Source organism: Ranitomeya variabilis, chromosome 1 (assembly GCF_051348905.1).
Source record: "Ranitomeya variabilis isolate aRanVar5 chromosome 1, aRanVar5.hap1, whole genome shotgun sequence".
NCBI classification, from domain to species: domain Eukaryota; kingdom Metazoa; phylum Chordata; class Amphibia; order Anura; family Dendrobatidae; genus Ranitomeya; species Ranitomeya variabilis.
Genome location: NC_135232.1, coordinates 124,022,157 through 124,038,226, shown reverse-complemented (window position 1 = coordinate 124,038,226; position 16,070 = coordinate 124,022,157). Strand labels below are relative to the sequence as shown.

Genomic DNA, 16,070 nt, shown 5'->3' with positions numbered 1-16,070 from the left:
TGGAAACACCTAAAAAAATACACCTATCAACACCCCTGTCATGTGATCGCGGGGTGCCCATGGGTTGCCATGACAGCTGGTGAGTCTGCAGAAGACCCCTGTACCTGTAATTGCAAACCTCCTATGAACGTCAGTGCATGGCCTGCGTTCATAGGGGAAAATGAGTAATGATACACATAGCAGGGCAAAGTGTTGTATTCAGAAATGTCCGATTGATCAAAATATAAAATAAATTATTCTGATCAGTAAATGGCAAAAAGAGAAAAAAGTCTAATTGTCAGAATTCAAAATTACCTATTGTTAGGATATAAGGATGTCAAGATAAATAATAAAGAAACTTTGTCCTTGACAACCTCTTTAACTGTTCTCATTCTCCCTCCCTGCAGTCACCATTGGAGGGAGCTTAACCCCTTTACCCCCAAGGGTGGTTTGTATGTTAATGACTGGGGAAATTTTTACAATTCTGACCACTGTCCCTTTATGAGGTTATAACTCTGGAAGGCTTCAATGGATCCCAGTGATTCTGACAATGTTTTCTCGTGACATTTTGTACTTCATGACAGTGGTAACATTTCTTTGATATGACTTGTGCTTATGCGTGAAAGAAATGGAAATTTGGTGAAAATTGGTGAAAATTTCAAATTTTTCCAACTTTGAATTTTCATACCCTTAAATCACAGAGATATATCACACAAAATACTTAATAACTAACATTTCCCCCATGTTTACTTTACATCAGCACAATGTTGGAACGATTTTTTTTTTGCTAGGGAGTTAAAAGGGTTAACAATTGACCATCGATGTCTCATTTTTACAACACAATTTTTTTTTTAGGGACCACATCACATTTGAAGTCACTTTGAGCGGTCTATATGATAGAAAATACCCAAAAGTGACATCATTCTAAAAACTGCACCCCTCAAGATGCTCAAAACAACATTCAAAAACACATTTAAGAAGTTTATTAACCCTTCAGATGCTTCACAGGAATTTTTATAATGTTTTAAAAAAAGGAACATTTAACTTTTTCACAAAAAATTTACTTCAGATTCAATTTATTTTATTTTACCAAGGTAACAGGAGAAATTGGACCCCAAATGTTGTTGTGCAATTTGTCCTGAATACGATGATACCCCATATTTGCAGGTAAACCACTGTTTGGGCGCATGGCAGAGCTCGGAAGGGAAGGAGCACCGTTTGACTTTTCAATGCAAAATTGGCTGGAATTGAGATTGGACACCATGTCATGTTTGGAGAGCCCTGATGTACCTAAACAGTGGAAAGATGTGTGGTGAGCACTTTGAACCCCTAAGTGTTTCACAGAAGTTCATAATGTAGAGCTGTAAAAATGAAAAATCGTATTTTTTTCACAAATATTATATTTTTGCCCTCAATTTTTTATTTTCCCAAGGATAACAGGAGAAATTGGAACCCAAAAGTTGTTGTGCAATTTGTCCTGAGTATGATGATACCCCATATGTGGGGGTAATCCACTGTTTGGGCGCATGGCAGAGCTCGTAAGGGAAGGAGCACCGTTTGACTTTTCAATGCAAAGTTGGCTGGAATAGAGATCAGACACCATGTCACGTTTGGAGAGCCCCTGATGTGCCTAAACAGTGCAAACCCCTCAATTCTAACTCCAACCCTAACCCCAACACACTCCTAACCCTAATCCCAACCCTAACCATAACCCTAACCACAAAATTAACCCTAACATACCCCTAACCCTAATCTCATCACTAACCATAACCCTAACCACAAACCTAACCCTAACACACCCCTAACCCTAATCCCAACCCTAACCCTAATCATAACCCTAATTGTAGCCCCAACCCTGACTCTAATTGTAGCCCCAATCCTAACCCTAACTTTAGCCCCAACCCTAACCCCCGCCCCAACTCTAATCCCATCCCCAACCCTAACCCCCACCCCAACTCTAATCCCATCCCCAACCCTAACCCCAACCCCAACCCTAATAGGAAAATGGAAATAATTTGTATTTTATTTTATTATTTTCCCTAACTAAGGGGGTGATAAAGGGGTGTTTGATTTGCTATTTATAGCATGTTTTTACAGCTGTTTTTTTGTTTGGCAGCTGTCACACACTAAAGGACGCTTTTTATTGCAAAAAATTGTTTTTGCATCACCACATTTTGGGAGCTATAATTTTTCCATATTTTGGCCCACAGAGTTATGTGAGGTCTTGTTTTTTACGGGACGAGTTGTCATTTTCATTGGTACCATTTTCGGGCACATGACATTTTTTATTGCTTTTTATTATGATTTTTGGGAGGCAGAATGAACAAAAAACAGCAATTCATGAAATTCTTTGGGGGGGTCGTTTACACTGTTTTGCATGTGGTAAAATCAATAAAGCAGTTTTATTATTATACTGTTCCAGAATTCTTTTGATTTTTGAACCCAAATCATTGATCGTTATTAGGCAGATCATTAAAATAAATTAAAATAGTTATCTTCCCACTCTACATAGACTTTGGTTCATTTGTCCTACAAATGTTATATTAAATGGTTGAGAATCACTTTGTGCAGCTAATTTTCCTGGATTGACTTAAAAGGAACTTAATGACATTACATTACCAAGTCACTGACATGAAAGAGAAGAACTTTTTTTTTTCCTGGAGACGTTTTAGAAGTAACATTTGTTCTTTCTACAGGCTATTATTTCCCGTAAGAAATATCTACTTTTTATAAGAACGATAATTTTGTTCTTTAAATTTAAGTTAAATCTATTACTATAATTTTCTGTATAAGAGATATATAAAGATGAAGAAAATTTGCCCTGACTTCTCAGGAAGTTAACAGGACTGATGCTGTACCAGACTCTGGTACAATATGTTCCTGTAAACATTGGCTGCATTTTGCTGATTTAATTATTACTACTACTGCATCATTTTTGAGTTTGCTTTGAAATATTTTTCTTGTGACTCTGCCCAACATGCAGCCGTTATTCATCACGTCATGCATTCTATTTCTTACAACATTTTTTTTCTGCATTTTATTTTAATAATATTCTTCCTTCTGGATCATTGCGCGTGTGTTTTTCTTGTTGGATATGTTGTTTATTTCAATGGGAAATCTTTGAGTTTTCAATGGAAGGCTCTGTGGGCAACAAGAAAAACAGAGAGCTTTTAAAATATAGAGCGTCATTCCTCTCCACAGAGAGGCTCGAATAGCATTCTATACTAAACAATGAGGGATCTGTATGTGTACTTTTTACGAGTCTATTAATATCAACCTTAGAAACAAGATAAAAATATCAACACATTCAATGTATATTTATAAAGCAGAAAACATTGCTACTTGCTAAATAGATGGTCACTAAAATATTATGCTTAGGCTAGGGCTAAATAACGACATGTGTCCAGCGGCATTGGATGTAATGATTTGTTATGATGTTGCATTGCGAACTCTGATATAATGCAACTGTGACACAATCTGATATGTTTCCATGTGTGATGGATTTCTTTCATTGATCATAGGTCACACGCAACACACTTGCCATAGACATCAATGCAAGTCGCACGCAGCATATGTTGTTACGTGACTGTTTTATTTTAAGGAACATAAGAGTAAGCTGAGCAGCAATACTCAATATCAAGCAGCAGCTGCAAAAGCAACCAAGATTTTAGGATGTGTAAAAACAGTTAGAATCCCGAGATCCCAACATATTATTACCCCTTTATAAATTACTGGTGAGGCCACATCTAGAATATTGGATCCAGATTTCGGCTTCACATTTTAAAAAGGATATTCAGAAGTTAGAATCAGTTCAACGACGGACAACTAGATTATTACAAGTGATGGAAGGCCTCTCATATGAGGAGAGGTTGGAAAAGTTGGGATTGTTTAGCTTAGGAAAAAGACACCTCAGAGGGGATCTCATTTACATTTACAAATATATGTGTGGCCAGTACAAAATACTGGCACATGACTTGTTCATTCCAAGGACTGTACTGAGGTCTAGTGGGAACTCATTACGGGTGGAAGAAAGGCGATTCCCACTGCTAAACAGGAAAGGGTTCTTTACAGTTAGAGCAGTCAGACTGTGGAATGCCCAAACACAGGAGGTAGTAATGGCAGACACTATAACTGCTTTTGAAAAAGGACTGGACGATTTCCTTGATACACATAACATTGCAGGTTATAGCAAGATTAGTGACGAAATGTACAGTTGGTGGAGAAAGGTTGAAGATGATGGACCTATGTCTTTATTCAATCTACCTATGTAGCTATGTAACTATACTGTGTAACTTTTCAGAGATTTGCTGTCTCGCGACACGTCGTCACATAACCTCAGCCTACAGTTAATCTGTTGGCTTCTAGTTACAATGAGCTGAACCATAAACCAGATTGTGGCTCGGTGATTAGCTTTACTACCGTTTAAGGCTGGTGTTATAAGTATTTCCTCTGCACAAGCTTGTATGCTCTCTCCAAACTTGCTACAGATGAGCAGATGAAACAAAATTCAACTCACCTGTTTGCGCATTTTTTCCAGTGAAATTTGATTAGTAAAAGTTATTCTCTTAATGTCCCTTATCATGATCTGGGGTCTCTCCAGACCGTAGAGTATAATAACCCTTATACTCCCACAACACTCACCATTCCCAGCCTCTCCGCTACTCTCCACCACATCTTAAATCTTGATCTCATCTTTTGACACCCCACCACTCATGTTGGAATTTTTTTTTTCATCTGTTTTGCTGCAACGGAAATCCAGGGACGGTTCTTCAAGAGCACACAGAGACAATGGCATCATGATGTCATGCTGTGCTCTGTTGATCTCCCTTGTGCCTACATGGCATACTCCTGGGCACCATTGGTCCCGGAAGTCCTGCATCAAAAGGCCAGAGATTCCAACACGAGCAGCAGGGGATTATAAGATGCAGTGAGGACTTACTGGTGACAGTGATTAGCATGTTATGGTTCAGAAATATGGTGGCCAGAAACCGCCATTTTGCTGTATCCATGTAGAAGCGAATTATAAAATATGCATTTTGGTTAATACGGATGTTTATAAAATTTGAGGGAAATTCAATTACATTCAAATTTATTCTCACATTTCAAATATTAGTATGTGTTCACTCTAGTTTCCCTCTATACTTGTTATTCTCTGTTTACACGGCACTGAGAATGAACACTAGACAGTCACGTTTAATAGATGCTGTCAAATCTATGCCCCAAAATATTTTATTTTTTAAATCTATGGTGACAGGCCAAGGAAATGTAGAATGTATGAATATTTTTTTTTTTTGCAGTGTGGATTTTCTGCATCATGTGGCAAATACTTGTGATGACTTAAACATGTTATTCCTATATTGTACCATTGCTGAATCAATAAATAAATCTGCACTTTTTGAATACATTGTGGCTTCTCTTTAAACCCAGGGAGGTCCACTGAGGTTTTCAACACCTCGATACAAGAATAACTTGTTTACTATACGTGCTTTCAACATTAACTGAAGCCTCGACAAAATCCACAAATTAGGCTCTCAACAGTTGCGTGAACAGAAGCTTAGCTATGCTGCATTGATTCCTGACAATCTTCTGCAAAGAAGATTTATACCATTTAAAGCAAATCATTTATGATGTATGTATGCTATGAATGACATAACTATTAAAATATCCCTGCAAACTATGTGGATAAACGTATTGTGACATTAGCTTTTTACAAGAGCTTTTATGACATTCCATTCTAAATCCATAGTCACTATTTTAGACAAAGTCCTTGGAAGGGTTTCTGCAAGATTTTGGAGCGCGTCTGTGGGAATTTGTATCCATTTATCAAGAAGAGCATTTGAGTGGTCAGACACTGATGTTGAACGAGAGATCTTGTTTCACATTCTCCATTCTAGATCATTCCAAAGGTGCTTAATGGTGTTAATCCATGCCTTTATGGACCTTGCTTTGTGCACTGGTGTCACAGCTATTCTGGAGCAGAAAAAGGCCTTTTTCAATTTATTCCATTCTTTTATTCTGATATCTCTTCTCCCTTATGCCTCCAAATTACTGGAGCAACACGTCCATCTTGAACTGTCCTCCCACCTCTCCTCCTGCTCCCTCTTTGATCGGTTACAATCTGGCTTCCGTTCCCATCACTCAACTGAAACTGCCCTAACTAAAGTCACCAATTGTTATGATCTGGTGGCCTAGGAGCAACATGAGACGTACTCTGGAGAAGGTGGTACCTGTATTGACCGCAGACCCTGAACCTAACACCGCAACTAGAAGTAGCCGTGGAATGTACCTAGCGCTCCCTAGACATCTCGACACAGCCGGAGGACTAATTACCCCTAGAGATAGAAAAGGGAAAACTATCTTGCCTCAGAGAAAATCCCCAAAGGATAGGCAGCCCCCCACAAATATTGACTGTGAGAGGAGAGGGAAAAAAACATACACAGACTGAAATGAGAATTTAGCAAAGGAGGCCACTTCTAGCTAAATAGAAAGGATAGGACAGAGTACTATGCGGTCAGTATTAAAACAATAGAAAATATCCACCACAGAAAATACAAAAACTCCACAGCTAACTAAAGATATGGAGGGTATATCTGCATCTCCAGAGATACCAGATTGGCTAAACAAATCCTTATACAGACCAAGCTGGACAAGACAAAAACATGGAAAAGAACTGAACAATAAGGCCACAGCATGTGGACAGCAAAAAATCAAGGCCAGAACTTATCTTTGTTGAAAAGAACTGCAAAGCAGGAGAGACCAGGCAGAGATGTGAATCCTCCAGGATGCTGGCAAACTATGAGCTGAGCCGTGGGCCTCAATTCGCTGTGTCTGAAATAAATTATTGTGAGGGATTCTTACTAATGTATATTACTTCTTCTTTAGTAATCATATAAAGAGAATGTTTATTGGGGTGAAGAGGGTGTAAATAATGAATAATTAACAAGCTTATAAAAATGTAACAAAAAATTACACACATGATAAAAATAACTACCGTATTTTCTGGCGTATAAGATGACTTTTTAACCCCTGAAAATCATCTCAAAAGTCGGGGGTCGTCTTATACGCCGGGTACGGCGTGTGCATGGAGCGGTCCTGTATTGTTCCCAGGATCTGGAGGAGAGGAGACTCTCCTTCAGGCCCTGGGATCCATATTCATGTAAAAAAAAGAATACAAAATATGGGATATACTTACCCTCTGACGGCCCGCGGCTCTCAGCGGTGCAAGCAGCGGCCTCTGTTCCTAAAGGATGCATTGAGCGAAGGACCTTCGATGACGTCGCGGTCACGTGACCGGTCGAGAGTCTCCTCTCCTCCAGACACTGGGAACCATCCACACCGCACACGCCGTATAAGATGACAGGGCATATAAGATGACCACCGTCTTATACGGTGAGCATATCCCAAACGCCATATTTTACATGGAAAAGTTGGGGGTCGTCTTATACGCCCAGTCTTCTTATACACCAGAAAATACGGTAATAAAAGTCAAGATTTTCAAAATGTTAACAACAACATTAATATTAGGAGCAAAAGAAAAATTAGAGGTTTTTCTACTTTAGACATATCGCACCCGATTTCTCAAGATTGGCATTGTTCCCGCTGGTCATGATGACACAGAGTGATGGAGTCAGACGCTCCTGATTCATGAAAAGGTTCATGTCTCTGGATCAGTCTGAAGCATCTGATGAATGGTGTGCGCCTCAAAACACGCTACGCAAGAAATCTTACTCCAGTCAGGTACTGTGGTGAGATTTATGGCATGAGGATCACTACAGATCATCATTAATTAATCAAGTTGTGGCATTTCTCTCTAGTCATGCCTCCGCTCTGCTCAAGTTCCACCCATTTCAGTGGAGCTTGAAGAAACTGGCGTGAAGACGTCAAAAGTCCCAAAAGTTGGGTGCAACTCCGAGTCAATTCTAGTGGATAAGCTTTCATGAATTCAGCTCATACTGCATGGAATTAATATTAATTTACAGTATAGTAGAAACATAAATATTTCAGAGATGAAGGTCCATTTTTTAAACTACTGTCAATTGCATATTGTAGAAGACCAGGTGGAAAGGTTGCCGTTCATGTATAAGGCTCTTTCCTTTGAAGTCCAAAGTAATTACGGAAACAGTAGATGAGCAAGGACCTATCAGATATGTATGGCAAACGCCACTTATCAGATATCAATGGTATACCATCTGAAGATGCTTCCAACATTTATGGGAGAATGCAAATAGCTGTATTACAACTACATACAGGAGTTGGTTTTTATAGGACGAAAGAAGTGATCAAATTCTACCTAGTGAGGTTAAGGAAACCTTTCCTGTTCCATGTATAGTATCCGTGTGTTCTTACATAGCATCAATGACATTATGCCCTCTTTAGAGCATTTTTTTAGGTTTCAAAAAGCCCATATCCTCCAGCTGCAGTTTGTTTTAACAAAGCAAACTCAGCTTTACTCAATCCTCTTGGGTCCAGAGCTGAGTCTTGGTCCTTGCTCCTAGTATATGTTATTGTCTGCAGTGCTGGCATCAACATGGCAAAACTGTAGCCAATCAGTGAGTTCAACAGCTCTGAGCGGATTAGGATGTCAACTCCGCCAGAACCGCTGAGCATAGTTATTGGCTGCAGCGCTATGGATGTGATATCAACACTGCAGACAATACCAGGCACTGGGAGCTTTGAAGATGCCTCAGCAGTCAGCACTGGACACGTGGAGGGTGTTAAAAGCAAATTTTGTTTTTATTAAAATTAGATGGGTCCGGGGAATAGGAGTTTTCCATATCCAAAAAAAGCCCTGAGGGAGGGAGCAATTGGTACCACTGCACTCCCCAAAGCTATATCCCTGGGGATTCTGTTTAGAGGACATAATAGGAAAATCACCTAAAAGAAGCATTGACAATAAAAATAAAAGGCAAATTAAAAATTTTTGCACCCACCTGAGAGTGTGTCTGCAATTTCTATTTCAGAATGTACGGAGTGAGTCGTGCTGTTAGACACAATGCCTGACAAAAATATTCTGAAAAGCTGCAATGCACAGCCTGAGTATGCAAAAATACATCAATATGAAATTCCATAAACTGAAAATCCTTATTCAGCATCAGCCGCATAAGGAGAACAGTTATATCCACATACTTCATGCCGTCTGTGTACTTTATCAAAGAGGAGAAATGCAAACTGTAGACACATCACATATACCACCTGCTAAGCAGAGAGAACAGCAAGCCGCAAGTGTGTCATAATATACTGAAATCTGGCAATCAAAACATATCCACATCATAAGACCTAATTGTGACTCTGCCTCTGCAAATAAAACTTTTATATTATCTAGTGTTCTTATTGAATATATGGCATGGTATGCAGCGCTATAGACAGACATTTCTTCAAGCAGGGATACAAAGCTGTATGCTGCCTCCACCAATCAAAGATACATAAATGCACACAGACACAGCTAGAACTTTAGTGTATCCCAACCCTCAAATTATTATGTAACATATAGACTACTATTCTACAGACTATATTGTAGTGTAGTGAAGTATTAACACAAAGTATAATTTATACTATACATATGGACGACACCTGCGTTTGTCTGGAAAACCTTGGGCCCACCGGAGACAATCATTCATGGGGCCAACCAATTGTATAGTAAAATGTGCTGATATCCATAATAAAAAACACAATGGGCCTGATTTATCAACACCAGCTTTGTTCACACCAATCTTTATGAGGAGGCATGCAGGAGTCATTTTCCTGATTCATGAAGAGATACACATCTCCTCATGAAATCTGCAGCATTTAACAAGTGAGCTGCCGAATAGTCTTGCTGATTAACAGCCAGCTTCTCACAGTTAGGCAGCAGGGATCTGGCTGTCATTCTGAATGATGTCGGCAGTGGTGCTTCATGAAAGAGCAAAGTAGAAGAGAAGGAGAGCTGACAGGTCCTCTATATACTACACCACACGGGAGAGCTGACAGATCCTCTATATACTACACCACATGGGAGAGCTGACAGATCCTCTATATACTACACCACACAGGAGAGCTGACAGATCCTCTATATACTACACCACACAGGAGAGCTGACAGATCCTCTATATACTACACCACACAGGAGAGCTGACAGATCCTCTATATACTACACCACACACGAGAGCTGACATATCCTCTATATACAACACCACACACGAGAGCTGACAGATCCTCTATATACTACACCACACGGGAGAGCTGACAGATCCTCTATATACTACACCACACAGGAGAGCTGACAGATCCTCTATATACTACACCACACGGGAGAGCTGATAGATCCTCTATATACTACACCACACAGGAGAGCTGACAGATCCTCTATATACTACACCACACAGGAGAGCTGACAGATCCTCTATATACTACACCACACACGAGAGCTGACATATCCTCTATATACAACACCACACACGAGAGCTGACAGATCCTCTATATACTACACCACACGGGAGAGCTGACAGATCCTCTATATACTACACCACACAGGAGAGCTGACAGATCCTCTATATACTACACCACACAGGAGAGCTGACAGATCCTCTATATACTACACCACACACGAGAGCTGACATATCCTCTATATACTACACCACACACGAGAGCTGACAGATCCTCTATATACTACACCACACGGGAGAGCTGACAGATCCTCTATATACTACACCACACACGAGAGCTGACATATCCTCTATATACTACACCACACACGAGAGCTGACAGATCCTCTATATACTACATCATACAGGAGAGCTGACAGATCCTCTATATACTACATCATACAGGAGAGCTGACAGATCCTCTATATACTACACCACACAGCAGAGCTGATGGATCCTCTATACACTACACCACACACGAGAGCTGACGGATCCTCTATATACCACACCACACAGGAGAGCTGACAGATCCTCTATATACCACACTACACAGGAGAGCTGACAGGTCCTCTATATACTACACAACACACGAGAGCTGACATATCCTCTATATACTACACAACACACGAGAGCTGACATACCCTCTATATACTACACCACACACGAGAGCTGACAGATCCTCTATATACTACACCACACAGGAGAGCTGACAGATCATCTATATACTACACCACAAGGGAGAGCTGACAGACCCTCTATATACTACACCGCACAGGAGAGCTGACAGATACTCTATACACTACACCACACAGGAGAGCTGACAGACCCTCTATATACTACACCGCACAGGAGAGCTGACAGATGCTCTATATACTACACCACACACGAGAGCTGACAGATCCTCTATATACTACACCACACAGGAGAGCTGACAGATCCTCTATATACTACACCACACAGGACAGCTGATAGATCCTCTATATACTACACCACACAGGAGAGCTGACAGGTCCTCTATATACTACACCGCACAGGAGAGCTGACAGATACTCTATACACTACACCACACGGGAGAGCTGACAGATCCTCTATATACTACACCATACAGGAGAGCTGACAGATCCACCATATACTACACCACACAGGAGAGCTGACAGATACTCTATACACTACACCACACGGGAGAGCTGACAGATCCTCTATATACTACACCACATGGGAGAGCTGACAGATCCTCTATATACTACACCATACAGGAGAGCTGACAGATCCACCATATACTACACCACACAGGAGAGCTGACAGATACTCTATACACTACACCACACGGGAGAGCTGAGAGATCCTCTATATACTACACCATACAGGAGAGCTGACAGATCCACCATATACTACACCACACAGGAGAGCTGACAGATACTCTATACACTACACCACACGGGAGAGCTGACAGATCCTCTATATACTACACCATACAGGAGAGCTGACAGATCCACCATATACTACACCACACAGGAGAGCTGACAGATACTCTATACACTACACCACACGGGAGAGCTGACAGATCCTCTATATACTACACCACACACAAGAGCTGACAGATCCTCTATGTACTACACCACACACGAGAGCTGACAGATCCTCTATATACTACATCATACAGGAGAGCTGACAGATCCTCTATATACTACACCACACAGGAGAGCTGACAGATCCTCTATATACTACACCACACACGAGAGCTGACAGATCCTCTATATACTACACCACACACAAGAGCTGACAGATCCTCTATATACTACATCATACAGGAGAGCTGACAGATCCTCTATATACCACACCACACAGGAGAGCTGACGGATCCTCTATACAATACACCACACAGGAGAGCTGACAGATCCTCTATATACCACACCACACAGGAGAGCTGACAGATCCTCTATATACCACACTACACAGGAGAGCTGACAGATCCTCTATATACTACACCACACAGGAGAGCTGACAGATCCTCTATATACCACACTACACAGAAGAGCTGACAGATCCTCTATATACTACATTACACAGGAGAGCTGACAGAACCTCTATACACTACACCACACACGAGAGCTGACAGATCCTCTATATACTACACCACACACGAGAGCTGACAGATCCTCTATATACTTCACCACACAGGAGAGCTGAAAGATCCTCTATATACTACACCACACAGGAGAGCTGACAGATCCTCTATATACCACACCACACAGGAGAGCTGACAGATCCTCTATATACCACACTACACAGGAGAGCTGACAGATCCTCTATATACTACATTATACAGGAGAGCTGACAGAAACTCTATACACTGCACCACACACGAGAGCTGACAGATCCTCTATATACTACATCATACAGGAGAGCTGACAGATCCTCTATGTACTACACCACAAAGGAGAGCTGACAGATCCTCTATATACTACACCACACAGGAGAGCTGACAGATCCTCTATATACTACACCACACAGGAGAGCTGACAGGTCCTCTATATACTACACCACACACGAGAGCTGACAGATCCTCTATAAACTACACCACATAGGAGAGCTGACAGATCCTCTATATACTACACCACACAGGAGAGCTGACAGATCCTCTATATACTACACCACACACGAGAGCTGACAGATCCTCTATATACTACACCAGACAGGAGAGCTGACAGGTCCTCTATATACTACACCACACACGAGAGCTGACAGATCCTCTATATACTACACCACATAGGAGAGCTGACAGATCCTCTATATACTACATTACACAGGAGAGCTGACAGATCCTCTATATACTACACCACACACGAGAGCTGACAGATCCTCTATATACTACACCACACAGGAGAGCTGACAGGTCCTCTATATACTACACCACACACGAGAGCTGACAGATCCTCTATATACTACACCACACACGAGAGCTGACAGATCCTCTCTAAACTACACCGCATAGGAGAGCTGACAGATCCTCTATATACTACACCACACAGGAGAGCTGACAGATCCTCTATATACTACACCACACATGAGAGCTGACAGATCCTCTGTATACTACACCACACAGGAGAGCTGACAGATCCACCATATACTACACCACACAGGAGAGCTGACAGATCGTCTATATAATTAACTAAATCAAACAGCACGTAGTAATCATATGGGCCAAGAGCATATTTCAATCTCCAGCTCTCCCCAACTCATGCAACAATGATAACCCCAATGTAGTACTCCAGTGACATGTGAACAAAAAAGGAAGGAGTAAACAAATACATTACCAACCAAAATAAAAGAGAATTATTTTATTAAATAATTCAACAAATAAACAGATATAACCTTTAAATACAAAGGATCACAAGTAGGATAAGGAGGAAACAATGCCAGTACCCAGAGGAAACCCTCCCGATCAATGGTATAGCATGGGCAAGCAGGGGTAGCAGTACATAGGTGCAGACTCACGTCCGCATAATAGTTTGTCATCAACCACATATCATTCCATAGTGAACACCCATGAACGGCCACCTCAAAGTAAGGCACTATATTAAGTATAATGCTTACCTTTGGTGAATCAGGACCGGCAAGGATCTCCCCACAACCCCTGACGCGCGTTTCGCGTGCCTGCTTTCTCAAAAGGGGAAGTAGCATAATAGTCCCGTCCATAATGACCCATTTATAGATCCACAGCTCGCCAATTCATAATGGCGCATGTGCATATGACCCCGCTTACTCGAAAAGCGTCTTTCCCACCGCCGTCAGACACACATTGGGTATGCGGGTGACCCCTCACCCCATGATGTCAATAAACATGCGCACTGCGTGTACTACAGATGGCAGATGAAAAAGACAGTGCCGGGTGAACACACTGCGCACGTGCACTCTCAGCGGCCATGATGTTGAAGACCAGGAAGATGGTAAGGAGCGAAAACTGAATCCCCATACCACAGCCCTGTCACATATCGCAAGTATTAATATATACAAAGTATCAAAAAATGATGCGGACAGGAATAATAAAAAAGTGACAGTGATAAATAAGTAAGTGCAAAACTATGAATAACTATGAATAGTAAAAGATAAATAAATAGCGCTGCTAGAAAAGTGTGTATTATAGAAGAGCCATTCAATACAAATGACAAAGGTGATGCAACATACAGTAAGTAGAAATAGTGAGAAAATATTAATACAATTATCATGTTATTATATAATAAATACATTTAACACATTTATAAAAATGCTACTCCAAGATAGCAACACTACAAAATGGAACAATAAGTGTCCCATATTACTGTAAGCAGTCCAAATCGTGAAAACAGATATGACCCCAGATCCGCAAGTTCTGTAGCTGGCCTAAACGAATGGGATCCCAAAAGGGTAAGATGGTTTCATCAGAGAGGTGACATGTGGAACATCCATTGAAATAAATAGCTAAAAAGGACAAAGATAACATCAAGTTAAAAACAAAAAATAATATAAAAATAGCGCAGACTCATAAATTATTTCGGGAAAATAATTTACAATTTAGAAAAACACATCGTGCACGAGACTGTGGGGACCGGTCATCCAAATGTGGCCACCACTTGGACAAATCAAAGAAAGGGTGCGAAGCTCAGTTTTTCATTCAATCCCTTCGGGGACATAGTGTCCAAGATAGTGTTCCATCTACATTCGCGTTGGGCTAAAATCTGCTTAACATCACTACCCCTAATACCAACATGAATCCGATCAATACCTCTAACCTTCAGGCCACTGGGGTCAGACCCATGACAAACCCTGAAGTGCCTTGGTATCGTTTTTAGTGTAGATAAATCTGATACCTCCCTCGCTACCAAAACATCACGTACGTGCTCCCGAGTTCTAATTTTTAATTCTCTAGATGTGAGACCAATATATATCAGGGAGCAGGGACAGGTGGCATAATAAATCACGTGTGTAGTGTTACAAGAAATATAATCACAGATAGTGTACTCCCTGCTTCAGTCTGATGATATAAAGGTCCCACATCTCAGTATATTGGGGCACGCAATGCATGAACTGCAGGGGAAGCAACCATGTCTAGGACCACCTGAATTAAAAAGGGTTTTTTGTTTTATTTTATTTTACCAAGAGTAACAGGAGAAATTGGACCCCAAAAGTTGTTGTAAAATTTGTCCTGAGTACTCTGATACCCCATATGTTGGGGTAAACCACTGTTTGGGCGCATGGCAGAGCTCGGAAGGGAAGGAGCGCCGTTTTACTTTTCAATGCAAAATTGGCTGGAATTGAGATGGGACGCCATGTCATGTTTGGAGAGCCCCTAATGTGCCTAAACAGTGAAAACTCCCCACAAGTGACACCATTTTGGAAAGTAGACCCTGTTAGGGTTGGCGGAACACACCTAGTATATATATATATATATATATATATATATATATATATATATATATATATTGAGTAGTAGGTGCGTTCGCAACCTGAGGTCCACCGTGCAGGAGAGAATCTGCTGCTAGGAAAAGTCAGTACTCTATGGCGGTATAAGCGAACTCTGTTACTTCACAGATTCGCATGAGAAAGAGAACACTGTGCCCTGTTAACCTCACATAGGAACAGCTACCTAATAGAGCCGACAGTGGTCATACAGTCAACATAGCACACACAAAACTCCTCACCGGAGGTGCC

At 41.0% G+C, this 16,070-nt stretch overlaps 1 protein-coding gene across 1 annotated transcript in view; it reads left to right on the top strand.

Annotated features, from left to right (window-relative positions):
* The window catches only part of EDIL3 (EGF like and discoidin domains 3), a 956,986-nt gene that overhangs the window by 901,556 nt on the left and 39,360 nt on the right, over positions 1 to 16,070 (top strand). The gene's annotated exons all lie outside the window — the stretch shown is intronic.